General features: G+C 34.2%; 1 non-coding gene across 1 annotated transcript; it reads left to right on the plus strand.

The window, feature by feature from the left end:
• The first annotated feature begins 2,567 nt into the window (after positions 1–2,567).
• LOC131489715 (U6 spliceosomal RNA) lies at positions 2,568–2,670 on the plus strand. Its single transcript, XR_009250691.1, has one exon. It is a non-coding gene; the product is annotated as a U6 spliceosomal RNA (small nuclear RNA).
• Positions 2,671–15,232: the final 12,562 nt, after the last annotated feature.

Here is a 15,232-nt window from a genome sequence, read left to right on the forward strand (position 1 = left end):
CCCTTTATATGTGAGGGCACGTTTATCCCTTGCTGCTTTCAGAATTTTCTCTTTATCCTTGTATTTTGCCAGTTTCACTATGATATGTCGTGCAGAAGATCGATTCAAGTTACGTCTGAAGGGAGTTCTCTGTGCCTCTTGGATTTCAATGCCTTTTTCCTTCCCCAGTTCAGGGAAGTTCTCAGCTATTATTTCTTCAAGTACCCCTTCAGCCCCTTTCCCTCTCTCTTCCTCCTCTGGGATACCAATTATGTGTATATTATTTCTTTTTAGTGTATCACTTAGTTCTCTAATTTTCCCCTCATACTCCTGGATTTTTTTATCTCTCTTTTTCTCAGCTTCCTCTTTTCCCACAACTTTATCTTCTAGTTCACCTATTCTCTCCTCTGCCTCTTCAATCCGAGCTGTTGTCGTTTTCATTTTGTTTTGCATTTCGTTTAAAGTGCTTTTCAGCTCCTCGTGACTGTTCCTTAGTCCCTTGATCTCTGTAGCAAGAGATTCTCTGCTGTCCTCTATACTGTTTTCAAGCCCAGCGATTGATTTTATGACTATTATTCTAAATTCACTTTCTGTTATATTATTTAAATCCTTTTTGATCAGTTCATTAGCTGTTGTTATTTCCTGGAGATTCTTCTGAGGGGAATTCTTCCGTTTGGTCATTTTGGATAGTCCCTGGAGCGGTGAAGACCTGCAGGGCACTTCCCTGTGCTGTGGTGTATAACTGGAGTTGGTGGGCGGGGCCGCAGTCCGACCTGATGTCTGCCCCCAGCCCACCGCTGGGGCCACAGTCAGACTGGTGTGTGCCTTCTCTTCCCCTCTCCTAGGGGCAGGATTCACTGTGGGGTGGCGTGGCCCGTCTGGGCTACTTGCACACTGCCAGGCTTGTGGTGCTGGGGATCTGGCGTATTAGCTGGGGTGGGTAGGCAAGGTGCACGGGGGCAGGAGGGGCAGGCTTAGCTCGCTTCTCCTTAGGTGATCCACTTCAGGAGGGGCCCTGTGGCAGCGAGGGAGTCAGATCTGCTGCTGGAGGTTTGGCTCCGCAGGAGCACAGAGTTGGTGTTTGCGAGGAGCGAGCAAGTTCCCTGGCAGGAACTGGTTCCCTTTGGGATTTTGGCTGGGGGATGGGCGGGGGATATGGCGCTGGCGAGCGCCTTTGTTCCCCACAAACTGAGGTCTGTCCTCCGGGGGCTCAGCAGCTCTCCCTCCCTTTGTCCTCCAGCCTTCCCGCTTTCCGAGCAGAGCTGTCAACTTATGACCTCCCAGACGCTAAGTCCTGCTTGCTGTCGGAACACAGTCCGTCAGGCCCCTCCGCTTTTGCCAGCCAGACTCGGGGGCTCTGCTTGGCTGGCAGGCTGCCCCTCCACCCCGGCTCCCTCCTGCCAGTCCGCGGAGGGCGCAACGCCTTGACGCCCTTCCTACCCTCTTCCGTGGGCCTCTCATCTGCGCTTGGCTCCGGAGACTCCGATCTGCTAATCCTCTGGCGGTTTTCTGGGTTATTTAGGCAGGTGTAGGTGGAATCTAAGTGATCAGCAGGACGCGCGGTGAGCCCAGCGTCCTCCTACGCCGCCATCTTCCCTCTCTCTCTCAAAGAATAACATTTTCTGAGCATCGTTTCTGGTGTTCTGGATTGATTTTAACATGAATAAACTGTAGGATTATGCCATTGACTAATTTTTCAGCAACATATAGTATTTATTCAGCCAATAAGCATTCATTAAGCCCAACTACATGGGAGCACATTGCCCTTATTGCTATATAAGCAAAAACAGCTAGTGGTGTCACTATCTCTGGCAAGTTACAACACAAAATAAGCTACCGATTTGACAATGACCTAGGAATTTTATGTTTGTCTCCATATTTGGTAGCAAAATAATTTCATTTACATATTTTCTGAATTATTATAATAATAATGGTGGTTGTATGAATATAAATCTTGCAACATGTCCTCTTCACGCCTCTAAAACAGAAAAATAAAATAAAAATAAGAACAAATAAAACTATAAATATCCATTCATGCTATTAGGATAAATATAAGAGGCCATCCTCAATTTACCTTTGCTCTAAGTGAAAAAATAAATAGCACATTCCACCAAGCTACTGGCCATGCTCCATCATATGTACTTATGGAAAACAAGAAAAATTTGAGAGAGGGATCAACATTTTCAGGAAACTCAAATATAATTGCGGACAAAGAATTTCATAAACCGCAAAGCTGTTTCTATCAAGGTTACATGAAAAGAATAAATATGCAAGAGATCAAGGAATTGTGTACTCATTAGCCCTTCTTGAGGAATCTATTAGAAGATGAACTTCATCCAATCAAGAGAGAATAGGGGCAATAACAACAAAAGGACTAACATTAGACATTTTGTATACTTAATTCTAGATTAAAGACTAAAAGGAATGTATGAATGATGTTGGAATAAAATGCTTTATATGATGTATGTCACGTGTATCTTACAATATAGTGCTACAAATAAGGAAAGGAAATAGGGCAAGAAAAAATTAGCATATATTTATTGATTGTGGTACTAGCATTAGGTATACTGATTAAGGACACCATTAGAGTGCTCATTTCAGCAGTACATATACTAGATTGGAATAATATAGAGATTAGCATGACTCCTGTGCAAAGATGACACACAAATTTGTGACGTGTTCCATAAAAAAAAGAAAATCTTTGAAAGAGAATAAACCTACACTGGATTATAACATAGACATTACATGATTAAAACACATAGTTCTGATGCAAGAGTCATGCTAACCAGAGAAACAGACGTTCAGAATTACACTAAAAATATATGACAGTTTAATATGAGATGAGGGTAGCATCTCAAATCTTTTGGGAAACAAGAAGCTTTTTAAATAATATTATTTGGATAATTGGCTGGCCGTTTGACAAGGATAAAATCAGATCCAAATCTCACACCATTGCACAAGTCTAAACATTTAGAGTTCAGAGCTCTAAATATACAAATATAAAACCAAATAAGTTTTCGAAGAAAACGTAGGTGAATTCCTCTTTGTCTGACTGTGCAGAAATGCTTTCTGACTACAAGTAAAAATGTAGATGCATAAAAAAAGATGGACAAATTATACTTAATAGACATAAACTGCATGCCTAAAATGCCATAGAAAAGTAATGATACTAACAGGATGAAATGATACTAACAGAATGAAAACACAAACAAACAAGCTACAAATTAGAAGGAAATATTTGCAGATAACATATCTGAAAAAGGACTTTTATCCAGAATATATAAAGAAGTCTCAAAATTCAATAGTAAGAAAAATGACCCAATTAAAAAAAATCAGAGACTTGAGAAAGTTCATCAGATAGGACATATGGAAAGCAATTAGGCATATGAACCAAGTTCAATATTCTGAGCTATTAGGGAAACGCAAATTAAAACCATAATGAGATACTATTCCACACCTAATAGAATAGTTAAAATGAAAAATGCTAGTAACACCAAGTGTGGGTGAGGATGCAGACTAAATGGGACTTGCGTAAAGTGATGGTAGGTAAGCAAAATGGTGTAGTTACTTTAGACAGTTGTGGCAGTTTTTTATATAGTTAAACTAATTGTATTTCTCAGAAATTCTACTCCTATATATTTGTTCTAGAATAATGAAAACCTGTATTTACACAATCACTTGTACACCAATGTTTATAGCTGCTCTTTCATAATCTCCCAAACCTGGAAATAACACAGATGTTTTTCAGTGGGTGAATGGGTCAGTGTCCCCTGGCACATCCACCCACCAGAATGTTAATCAGAAATAACAGTGAATAAACTTGATATGCATAAATAGTTTTGATAGTTTTGATTACACTGAGTGAGAGATGCTAGTTTCAAATTGTTAAAAACTATATGCTTCATTGACACGACATTCTCACAATCACAAAACTATAGTCAGGGAGAACAGATGAGTGGTTGCCAGGGTGAAAGAGGAGAGGATGTGACTGCAAACGGGTAATACCCAATAGATTCGGGGCTGGTGTTTATTACAGTGGTGTTTATAAAAGTCTGTATATATATCAAAATTAAAGAATTGTACACAAAATATCTTAAGTTTACTGTGTTAATATAAAAAGAAGTAGAAAAATATACCCGAAAAACTTGAAAACATATGGATATTTATAAAGTGGAGGAAATCCCAAGGGATGTGTTAGTCACCTTTTTCAAAAAAGGTGAGGTGGAAAGACTATCTTCAGTATAGCACTCTTTATAGAAAATGAGAACTAAAATATATATATATAACACGGGCACCTGGGTGGCTCAGTCGGTTAAGCTTCTGACTCCTGCTCAGGTCATGATCTCGCCATCATGAGTTCAAGCCCCCTGTCAGGTTCTGTGCTGACAGCTCAGAGCCTGGAGGCTGTTTCGGATTCTGTGTCTCCCTCTCTTTCTGCCCCTACCCCACTGGCACTCTGTCTCTCTCTCTCAAGGATGGATAAACATTAAAAAATTATTTAAAGGGTCGCCTGGGTGGCTTAGTCGGTTAAGCATCTGAAGTCATCTCAGACTGTGATCTCACAGTTTGTGGGTTCAAGCCCCGCGTCGGGCTCTATGCTGACAGCTCAGAGCGTGGAGCCTACTTCGGATTCTCTGTTTCCCTCTTTCTCTGCCTGTCCCATGCTCATGCTCTGTCTCTCAATAATAAAATATAAACGTTAAAATTTTTTTAAATAAAAAATAATTTAAAAAATATATACCATTTATTTGTATAGGAAGAAACACAGCAAGGATAAACCAGAATCTAAGGAGATATTTTTCTTTCTATGACAGGATGGGTGAGAATGGCACATCTAATACTAGAATGGCAGTGTTTGTACAGTTGACCGTTCGGAATCATGTTACTATTTCATGTACCCATAAAGTGCCTAACTAAAGCCAACAAGGATAGTAAAAGTTTTAAATTGCATGTATCATACTGTAAGTGTAGAAAAACACAGTATAAATGAGAAATGTTAAGATATGTTCCCTACTGCTTTAGTGAACTCTTTTTTACCTAAATAACCTTTATAGATGATTGCTTTCATATCTGCAAAGGGGAAAACCTGTAATATTGTAAATACTGCCAATAACAGTCCTTATCTATAGCAATCAAATAGCAATCTTAGAACTCTCCACTCAGCCCTTAAAAGTTAATAAGGCACCCTGAAAATTACTAGCTAAGTTTTTGACTACAAGAGGAGAGAATATCTAATACTATCATTTATTTGGTTTAATACAGATTTTATAGCCACGTTTCCCACAATGTCTCAGGTATTATGCTTTGTAAAAGAAGATACTACCTTACTTTTTGCGGTACACTGAAGCATTTACAAAAGGACATAAAAAGAAATAAAATTTGATGTGATGTTAATATTTAAGCTCAGAAAAAACAATTTAAAAACCCCTGACATTTCTTAGATATTTTTATTTTTCTATAATCAATTCTATGGATAAAGCTTTTTGTCTAGTTCTTGCTCACTCTTATTCCTATTAAAAGATATCTAGTTAACAAAGCATAATACATTATTCATTGCATTATCCAAATGGAAATTAATGTTAAATTATGGAGATATTTTATTCAAACTTGCAAGGATTAGCCAAGCAATTAATTACGTTAAATATAAAATTTATTACCTCCCATGCCTCCTTCTAAATATCTGCATGTGATTAAATTCTGAGGGATTTTCTCTGTCCTTAAAACCTGGAAAATATGCCAAAAAAAAAAAAAAATAACAAACAAAACAAAAACCCTCAGCTATTGTTCTCTTAAATTGTAATAAAAAACAGTTTCAAGGCTCTGAGTTTTAAAAGCTTCTTAGAGGGGCGCCTGGGTGGCGCAGTCGGTTAAGCGTCCGACTTCAGCCAGGTCACGATCTTGCGGTCCTGAGTTTGAGCCCCGCGTCAGGCTCTGGGCTGATGGCTCGGAGCCTGTTTCCGATTCTGTGTCTCCCTCTCTCTCTGCCCCTCCCCCGTTCATGCTCTCTCTCTGTCCCAAAAATAAATTTTAAAAAAGTTGAAAAAAAAATTAAAAAAAAAAAAAGCTTCTTAGATAAAGCAATAATTACAGAGATGAGGCAAATATAATTCTGGCATTTAATAGCAATAACGAGAATAAAAATCAAAATTAAAGAGATGTCTAAACCTCAGGACATGTTTAAGGGCTTTTAGTAATTAATTTAAAAATAAATGCTAGCAATTGAAAACAAAAGAAAACAAAATAACAACAACAAAAGCAAACATTACCTAGCATCAAAAAAGTTAGGAAAATCTTTGACCAAAGGAATTTTAAGACATCAAAGATTTATGGGAATATTTTTATTCATCTTTCATATCTAATCTGGAAATACATATCCAACATGGATTACATTTTTTAGACAGCATCTTTGTGTGAACATTAATGAGTGTTGTCAAGTCTTTAGCTTCTCAGGAGTGCTGTATCCAGCAGGATCTTGGACAAAGCCTCACTTATAGATTAAAATGCCTTAGGTTAGTCCAGCCTTCCCAAGAATTGGCTGTCCTGCAAAATTAATTCTAACATTGTTAACTGAAATTTCATGTATGTTTGCAATTTTAAATGATGTTGTTAATGGAGGACAAGTCTTTTTTTTACCCCTCCCATTTAATCCTGTGCTTTTTCTGGATTGTTGATTTTTCTTCCACACATTCACAGTGCAGTACTTTATTCCTGTTTTAAAATCTAATTGTTACATTTCTGAAGTGAGATTTTTCTTTCTGATCTTCTTTTTCATATCTACTTTTAATACTGGCCCTTCTTTGTCACATTTATTTGAAGTTCCTCTGCAATACATATCTTTCCATTAATCTAAAAAAATATTCTGAAGTTTATTTTAAAATGGATTGAACACTTAGTCTCTTCTGAACTCTCTCAGTTTCAAAAGAGAATTAATCAGTTTCAAGTAGAAGATACTAATTACTTTGCTTGTCTAACATGTGCAGATTCCATTTGTATACACAAATATAGGATTCAATTAATTACTGTAATATTTTATTGAGTGCTACCCTGTTTATTATGTTATAATTATAGTTATACAATGGCTAATTCTTCTCCTGTGTTATTCAGAGTTCTATTCTGTATGCTTTTTTAGGGACTCTAAATACTTTCTTGAGTTCACACTACATTTTACACTAAAAGTCCCACCAAGCATCTGATGTAAAGAGATTCAGGTAAAATAAATGAATGACTTAAAATTATTTAACTTACAGGAATTTTTAAAAGTGATAAAGCCAGGTGTTTATTTAAGGGAGGGTGATCTCCACAGTATGTGGAACTGAGTGAGCTGCACAACATCCAACACTTTCCACATTTACATGTAAATTGTGGATGGTAATCACAGATTCTAGGATTTATGTTAATGAGCACAGAAAGGTTCTACAAATATCAGGAAGATTCAATTTTATTATTTAATCCCTGATTACTAAACAGGAAGTATTTAATACATTTTAGTTTAGAAAGTGATTAATATGTTTATTTCAGCTTCACGAAGTATCATAACTGAAGAGATTTCTGCTTATTTTTTTAAGAAACCAAGACTTTCACTCTAACTCAATTCTAGCTCATTGAAATTTATTTTATATTCCTTTATTTATTCCTTTATTCAACAAATATGTAAATAGTGTTAGGCATTAAATCCTTTGTTAAATCTACCTTGATCTGTTTCTGAACACTTTGCAGGAAAGATCCATGGTTTTGCCTGCAAAATGTCAAACTTATACATGATTAACACAAAACAGCATAGTACATTGAGCTTTCTGGTTTCCAAGGAGTGGTAAGATATCATTAGTATGATAAAGTTCTCCTATTTATTGTCAGTTCTTTTGAGTACCACGTTTGCGTGACTAGGTATGTCTGACAGAATGAGGATAGTTTGGTCAATTCTTATAGCGAATAGAAAGTTCCTATGAGTATCCTTAAGGTATCTGAGAAGATACTTGCCAACATTGTCCTCTGCTAGAATTCCTATCATATAGAGGATGAGAGAGGCATGTTAATGTGACCAACACATCTGGATATATTTATTTTATTAACAAATATTCATTTACCTTTTCAACAATTTATTCAGTGGACACTGCCCTCAGGAAATTAATAGTTCATGCATTTGTTTCAGACCAAAACTTAACCACACATGGAAGAGACATCTCCTATTTCCATCTATTCAACATTCTTTTTCTTTTTGAGAAATATCTGTATCTATCTATATCTATCTATCTAATCTCCATGTTCTTGGGTCGTCTGCAATTTTTCCTATCTCATCCACATAAGAGATGCACCTACAACTCAACCCTCTTAATCAGGATCATTATGCCTGCCTTGTCACAGGAATTGTTAACTCTGAGATGGAGACATAACCCAAATCTGGACAATCAGCCCCCTCTCCAGGAATGTAATTAAATCATTGAGAAAAAGCATTTTAGTATCTTTTCTGCCTTCACAAGATTTCAGGAAAATGTGAACCAAGAGCTGCTGTTAAGCTACCTTTGACTACATGTGGGAAAAGACTGCTTGAACATCGAATTATCAGAGGAAAAAAAAAAAAAAAAAGCTAAGACACAGAAGCAGGGTTCAGACCCATCATTTATGAAGCTAAATCTAGCCATTTCTGAAGCCACATTGTGTATGTGGATTTTCTGTTGTCTAAAGCAAAAAATTGCCAGGTGAGATTAAACTAGTTTGGGTTAATAACTTCTGTTATCTGCAACAGAATGTTTCACACATTTATGTAAGGTAACATTTTCTGATTACAACATAAGTCATACTTGTAAAAAAAGATCAGACAATAAAGTCCTATATTACGAAAAAAAGGGGGGAACCTCAAAATGATCAGTGGTGTGTGCATGTGTGAGTGCATGTAAAAGAAAAGGCAGGGGCTAGGAGAGAGAGATAGAGTTGGTACTCTTTAGTAATAAATTCACTCAGGATAGTTATGATTTTAAATAAAATAACATAATTACAGAATGTGATTGATATTTATAAAATCAACATATATAACAACATCTATAACATTATATAATATGATATGATACTACATATGTAGGACATATGGGTCGTCTGTATTTTTTCCTATCTTGTCCACATAAGAGATGCACCCACATCTCAACCCTGCTTAACCAGGATCATTATGTCCACCTCATCACAGGAACTGTTAACTCAGACATGGAAAATCAGACTCCTATATACCAATAAGATACAACCACAATTAAACTCAAGAATACCAAAGATTTACTGAAAGAAGGGGCTGTCTTATTTTGGATCTGTAATTCTTTATTAATATAGATTAGTAATGTTAATGCTGTATGTTGAAATTAAAACACCTCCAAAATAAATGCTTTATTTTTGGAAACATACAAGGGAAAATATACATTTCCTCAGGAGAGCCATTTATTTTATATTGAGAAAAAAAATAAAAGGGGTTTCATAAATGTTTGCTTAGAGGTCAATAATTTAAACTTACAACATGACAGAAGGTAATGTGTTTACTAATCATAACACTGCAGGAATATTAATCAAATGTGAAGAAATAAAAAAATTTGGTGACAACCATATGGTACATTGAGAACAAGTTTTCCAACTGTTGCAGGGAGGGGGGAAGTGCCTCTAAGAGACAACATAATTAAAAGTGAGAAGAATGTCCTTCTACTGCAAAAAGCAATCTCTAATAACAAAAAGAATCCCATATAATTGCAGGAAAGAATTATAAAATAATTGAGGATAAATGTGCTCTGCAGAGAGATATGGAGAATAACATAGCATTTTAGCAAATGTCACTTAGAAAGCAAATATGGAAAACCATTAAACAAAATGAATAAATGTTAGCAACTGAAAAAAATTACACAATATTCTTATATGTATAGTAGTAAAAGCACAAAATACTAGAAAGAAAATTAAACCACCCAAATAAGGAATAACTGAAGCCCCATGTAATTATTTTTTAGTCTTTGAAAAATAAATAAGTCTACCAATTTGTATTTAGTAGATAATTTTAAATGCAGGAAAATTTTTGCTCATTTTCAATATCAAATGTTGAAAAGAAACACATTTGATATATATCGCAAGACTAAGAAACTTGCCTCCTTTCCAAGTTACGATTTTATATGAAGTGAAATATAATGAAGATAATGTATTCCTAAGTGTATATATTGTGTACTTTGATTGTATATCTATTTTTTCCAAATTAATTTTGCTAATTCTCTGAAAATACCTTGGAATAAGACCTTTATGTTTGTGAAAATTACTATATAATAGTGATAGAAAATCCACATAATAGGATGTATATAGAATGGTATCCTGGCATCCAGTGGGTATAGAACAAGGATGCTGGTGAACATCATACAATGCATAGAACACCCCTTAAAATTAAAAAATAAATAAAAAAACCTGTCTGATCCAAAATCCCAAGGCTTAGAAATGTTATTTTAGATGAAGAAACTGAGACATTGAAAACGTATTTGCCTAAGGTCACCAGCAAGTAATAGCAGACTTTTTCCTCTCACCACTTTCATTTCTCTCTGAAAATTTAGTTCAATAAATAATCTTTTCAATTATACCTAAAAATTAATACCTTCACTTCTCTTCTGATATATACTCCATAAATTTTTCCATTTTGGTAATAGCAAATATTCGAAGACTCGTTTTACACGCTTGATTCAAGAACTGCTTAAGCAAAACATGTATTTTTAATGTAATTATGTTTCATATGTCAGTATTGTCATACTTTATTTTTCCTGATCTGAGAGTACATTATCTTTAAAAATAATTTAAGTTAGGCATATTATTAATTTTTCTTACGTACATACTATTTTATTAATTTATGTTTTGATAACTTCTCAGCTAGTAATGCCTCCTTAATTTAATACCCAAAGTATATCACATTTTATGTAACTTGTGTTCTTGGATTTTTTTCTCCCACAATAAACCACTAATTTATTAAGGAAATGAGTTACCTGTCAAACCTTTGATTTGTTTAAAGTTTGTTAAATTCTGAAAACTTTTCCATATTTATTTTTCATCAGTGATTGTTCATTATTAAGAGTAAATGCCAGTGTGTAGGATTTGGGTGAACATCAGTAGTTGGTGATTGATATTGACTTCATGGGATTTGACTTAGAACTGACTTCTATTTGGATGATTCAACCCTGAGAGACAGAAACAAATTGCTCTTTAGTGTAATACAGTGTAAAATGTTGGGTATACGATGAAGGGGCTCTGTCTACACTTGTCAGATATTCCTACAGAATTTTGGACCTTTATAAAGAAATGTTTTAATGTATATAATTTCAAACAACATATTTGGTCAGATAATAAGCCTGTGATTTAGTGGAGGAAAAATCTTACCCTTTTAAAAAAATGGGGCAGATTGTCTGCAGAGTGCTGCTAGAAAGAACCATTCTAATGCATTAGGTAGAGATAAATATGAATTGTGAGTGTATCATTGAAAGATCTTGAACTGATAAATCAAAGTTTTATTGCTTATGTTAAATTTCAAAAACGAGCCCTTATTTTTTGTTAGGATTATATAAATAATAGAAGTTTATTATATAATACATTAAAAATAATTACATTTGTTTATATATTTCTATCGAACACATTTATTTACTTGCAAACCAAAGAGCACACTGAATACATTAGTTTAATACTCATTAATTCATTTACAATTATATAGGAAGATGGTTTTATTCACTCATTATTTCACAAAATATATTTTAATGGTTACATAATACTCAATATAATTCAATTGTATTGATGTACTATGTTTATTTAAACTTTTCTTTGTTAATAGGTATTTATTTTACTTCTAGTTATTTTCTCTTAATATTCAATAAATATTTTTTTCAAATGTACTTTTCCCTTTTTTAAATTTACAGAGGTTGGATATTGCTAGGTAAATATTTTTAAACTAATACACCATTTTTTTCTCTACCATGAGAATTTAATAAATATTTGCCTTTGATTTGTTAGTTTTTTTTCATACAGTTAGCTGTCATATTCATCTGAAAATTGTTTTCATATTGAATATAAATTCAAAGTGTACTTAATATATAATTTATATTCTCAGAAGCAATATTAAATTAATAATTCTTCATCCACTGATCCAAATGAGACATAAATACAAAAGTCTAATTCATACACCATTATCATTATGTTTGATTAACATAGTGTTTTTAAAATCAGGTTTTTATAGCTTATAATACTTCTCTTACTACCTTTATTTTTCAAAAATTTCCTCAGAGTTGTTACACAGTTTGCATCAAATGACAGATGGTTATCATTGTAAGGTTTTTCCATAAATTGAAATTGGGTTTTAATTGAGTTTGCATTAATCTGTACTTTTATTGAGGGAAATGCTTATCTTTAGAATGTTTTCCAAGATACGATATTTATTTAATAAATTATTCTTAATGCTTCATGGTAAAGTTTTATATGATCCTTCACATAGGGCTTACGTTTCTTACAGTTTAATTACTAGATACTATTATCATGAATTGACTTTATGCTAGTTCCCATTCCTAAATGCAACACATTTAATCATCACTATCGCTCCTTGGTGCCTGTATTACTACTATCTCATTTTACTGCTGTGAAAACAGAAAACTGAGCGATTTTTGAAACCATCTAAGGTCATGGAGCTACAATGTGATGGAGACACTATGATATATTTTTGTAATAAAATTACATACCAGAGATGCCTGGGTGGCTCAGTTGGTTAAGTGTGTTCAACTCTTTATCTTGGCTCATTTCATGATTTCATGGTTCATGGGTTTGAGCCTAGTGGAGCCTGCTCGGGATTCTCTTACCCTCTCTCTCTGACCTTCCTCTGCTGGTGTCCTCTCGCTCTCTCTCTCTCTCTCTCAAAATAAATGAACTTAAATAAAGTACGTACCATATAAGTATACATTGTATATTATCTGTGATACCTATTTATGTATATGTTATATATATATATATATATATATATATATATATATACATATATTCTAATGTTTTACTTATTTGGAAGTTAATATGAGAGATACATACAAATATATAAATACATAGATACACACAGACACTTATATTCACACGCAGATATGCTTTCAATTGTTTGTTATTGGTGCATAAGAAACCTGTGTTTTTATCTTGTATACCAGTGTTAAAGTTTAAACTGTATCCTCAAAAAAGAAACATTGAAGTACTAACTCCCAGAACCTGTGAATGCGACCTTATTTGGAAATAAGATCTTTGCAGATACAATGAAGTTAAGATGAGTCCATGTTAGTTGAGAGACCCTAATCCAAAACCGGGTGCCTTTATAAGAAGAGACAGAGACTGGAGTTGACCAAAAGCCAGGGACACCTGAGGCTATCAGAGCTGCAGAAGGCAAGGAAGGATCCCCCCGTAGAGGTTTCAAAGGAAGCATAACCCTAACCAACCCTTTGTTTTGAACTTCAGCCTCCAGAACCTTTAGACATTACATCTGCCTTGTTTTATGCCACCTAGTTTGTGAGATTTTGTAATAGCAGCCCTAGGAAATCCATGTAGCCATATTATTCTCATATTAGTACTAATGATTTTCATTTGATTTTAGTATATTTAAACAACACTTTTCTGTGAAACAACTGAAATTTATTCTCTAACTTTTAATATATGTGTCTGAGTGTATTAGCTAATACTTCAACCACACATTTTGATCATTACAATGATATTATACTTCCTTAGTCTTCACTATAATGAAACTCATTTAGTGTTGCACAGGTTGCTCATTTGCTTTATTATTTTTAAAACTTGTTAACAGAGATTAATCCTATTAGTGGATCATCTAAATTCTGGTAAGTAATATTTTAAATTTGATCAATGCTTTTTTAACATCTACTGCAATGATAGTAAATTTTTCCTCTTTATATTAGATATGTGTATGTCTCCAATATCAACATATTTTTATTGTCCAACTATTATAATGCATAATTTTATTTACTAGATTTTATATATGATTTCCACAACTCTCCAATAATTGCCTTTAAAAAAAAAAGATTTTACTGTTTAGAACTATTTTAGGCTTACAATAAATTGAGTAGATAATAGAGAGTTACCATTTACCCTCAACTTATTTCTCCTACTATTAGCATATTAGTATAGTGCACTTGTTAAAATTAATGAACCCATATTGATGTACAATTATTAATTAGAGTCCATATTCCATTCAGATTTCCTTAGTTTTGACCTAACATCATTTTGTTTTTGTTGTTGTTGCTGTTTCTTATTTTTTTTAAGTTTGTTTATTTATTTATTTTGAGAGAGAGAGGCAGAGAGACAGGGAGAGAGAGAGAATTCCAAGCAGGCTCTGCACTGTCAGCACAGAGCCCCACACAGGGCTTGAACAGTGAGATCATGACTTGAACCATAACCAAGAACTAGACGCTTAACTGACCGAGCTACCCAGGCATCCCAGGACATTTATTTGTTTTAAGATTTCATCTAAGATAGCAGGTTGCGGTTAGTTGTTGTGCCTCCTTTAACCCTTCTTGGGTGTGATAGTTTCTCAGAGCTTCCTCGTTTTTGATGACTGTGACAAATTTGAGGAGTCAGGGTACTTTGTGGAATGCCCCTTTGTGCTTTGTCCATTTTTCTCATGATGAAACTGAGGTTGAGTTTTTGCAAGAAAAACCATAGAGATAAAGTTGCATTCTCATTGTATTGTATCAAGGATCCGTGTTACCTCAAGATTTATCACTGTTAATGAGAACCTTGATCATCCGATGGCAGTAGTGTTAGTCACATTTCTACAAGATGAGGGTGCTCTGTTCTCCTGCCTTTCCATCCCTTACACTTTGGAAGGAAGGCAAAATGGGCAATAGGGTTCACTGTTTGTGATGTAAAGTTCTATGTATGTGTTTTGAATAATACCTAGTGACAATTATCCATTATTAAAGTGTCAAAAATAGTTTACAACACTACAAAATTACTTGCGCTTTACCAATTCAACTAACCAGTCCTCCCCTGAACCACTGGCAATCACTGACCTTTGTATAATTTTATAATATAGTTTTGTATATTAAAGAGTGTTATATAACTGAAATCATACATTTTGTAGGCTCTTTGGAGTAGCTTCTTTTGCTTAGCAATATATATTTAGGATTTATGCATGTCTACTTATGGATAGATAACATTTCATTTTATCACTGAATAATGTTCCTTCACTTGGTACATTTTGAATTACCACTAGCAACACATAAGAGTT

The sequence above is a fragment of the Neofelis nebulosa genome, chromosome 1, assembly GCF_028018385.1.
Source record: "Neofelis nebulosa isolate mNeoNeb1 chromosome 1, mNeoNeb1.pri, whole genome shotgun sequence".
Classification (NCBI taxonomy): Eukaryota; Metazoa; Chordata; class Mammalia; order Carnivora; family Felidae; genus Neofelis; species Neofelis nebulosa.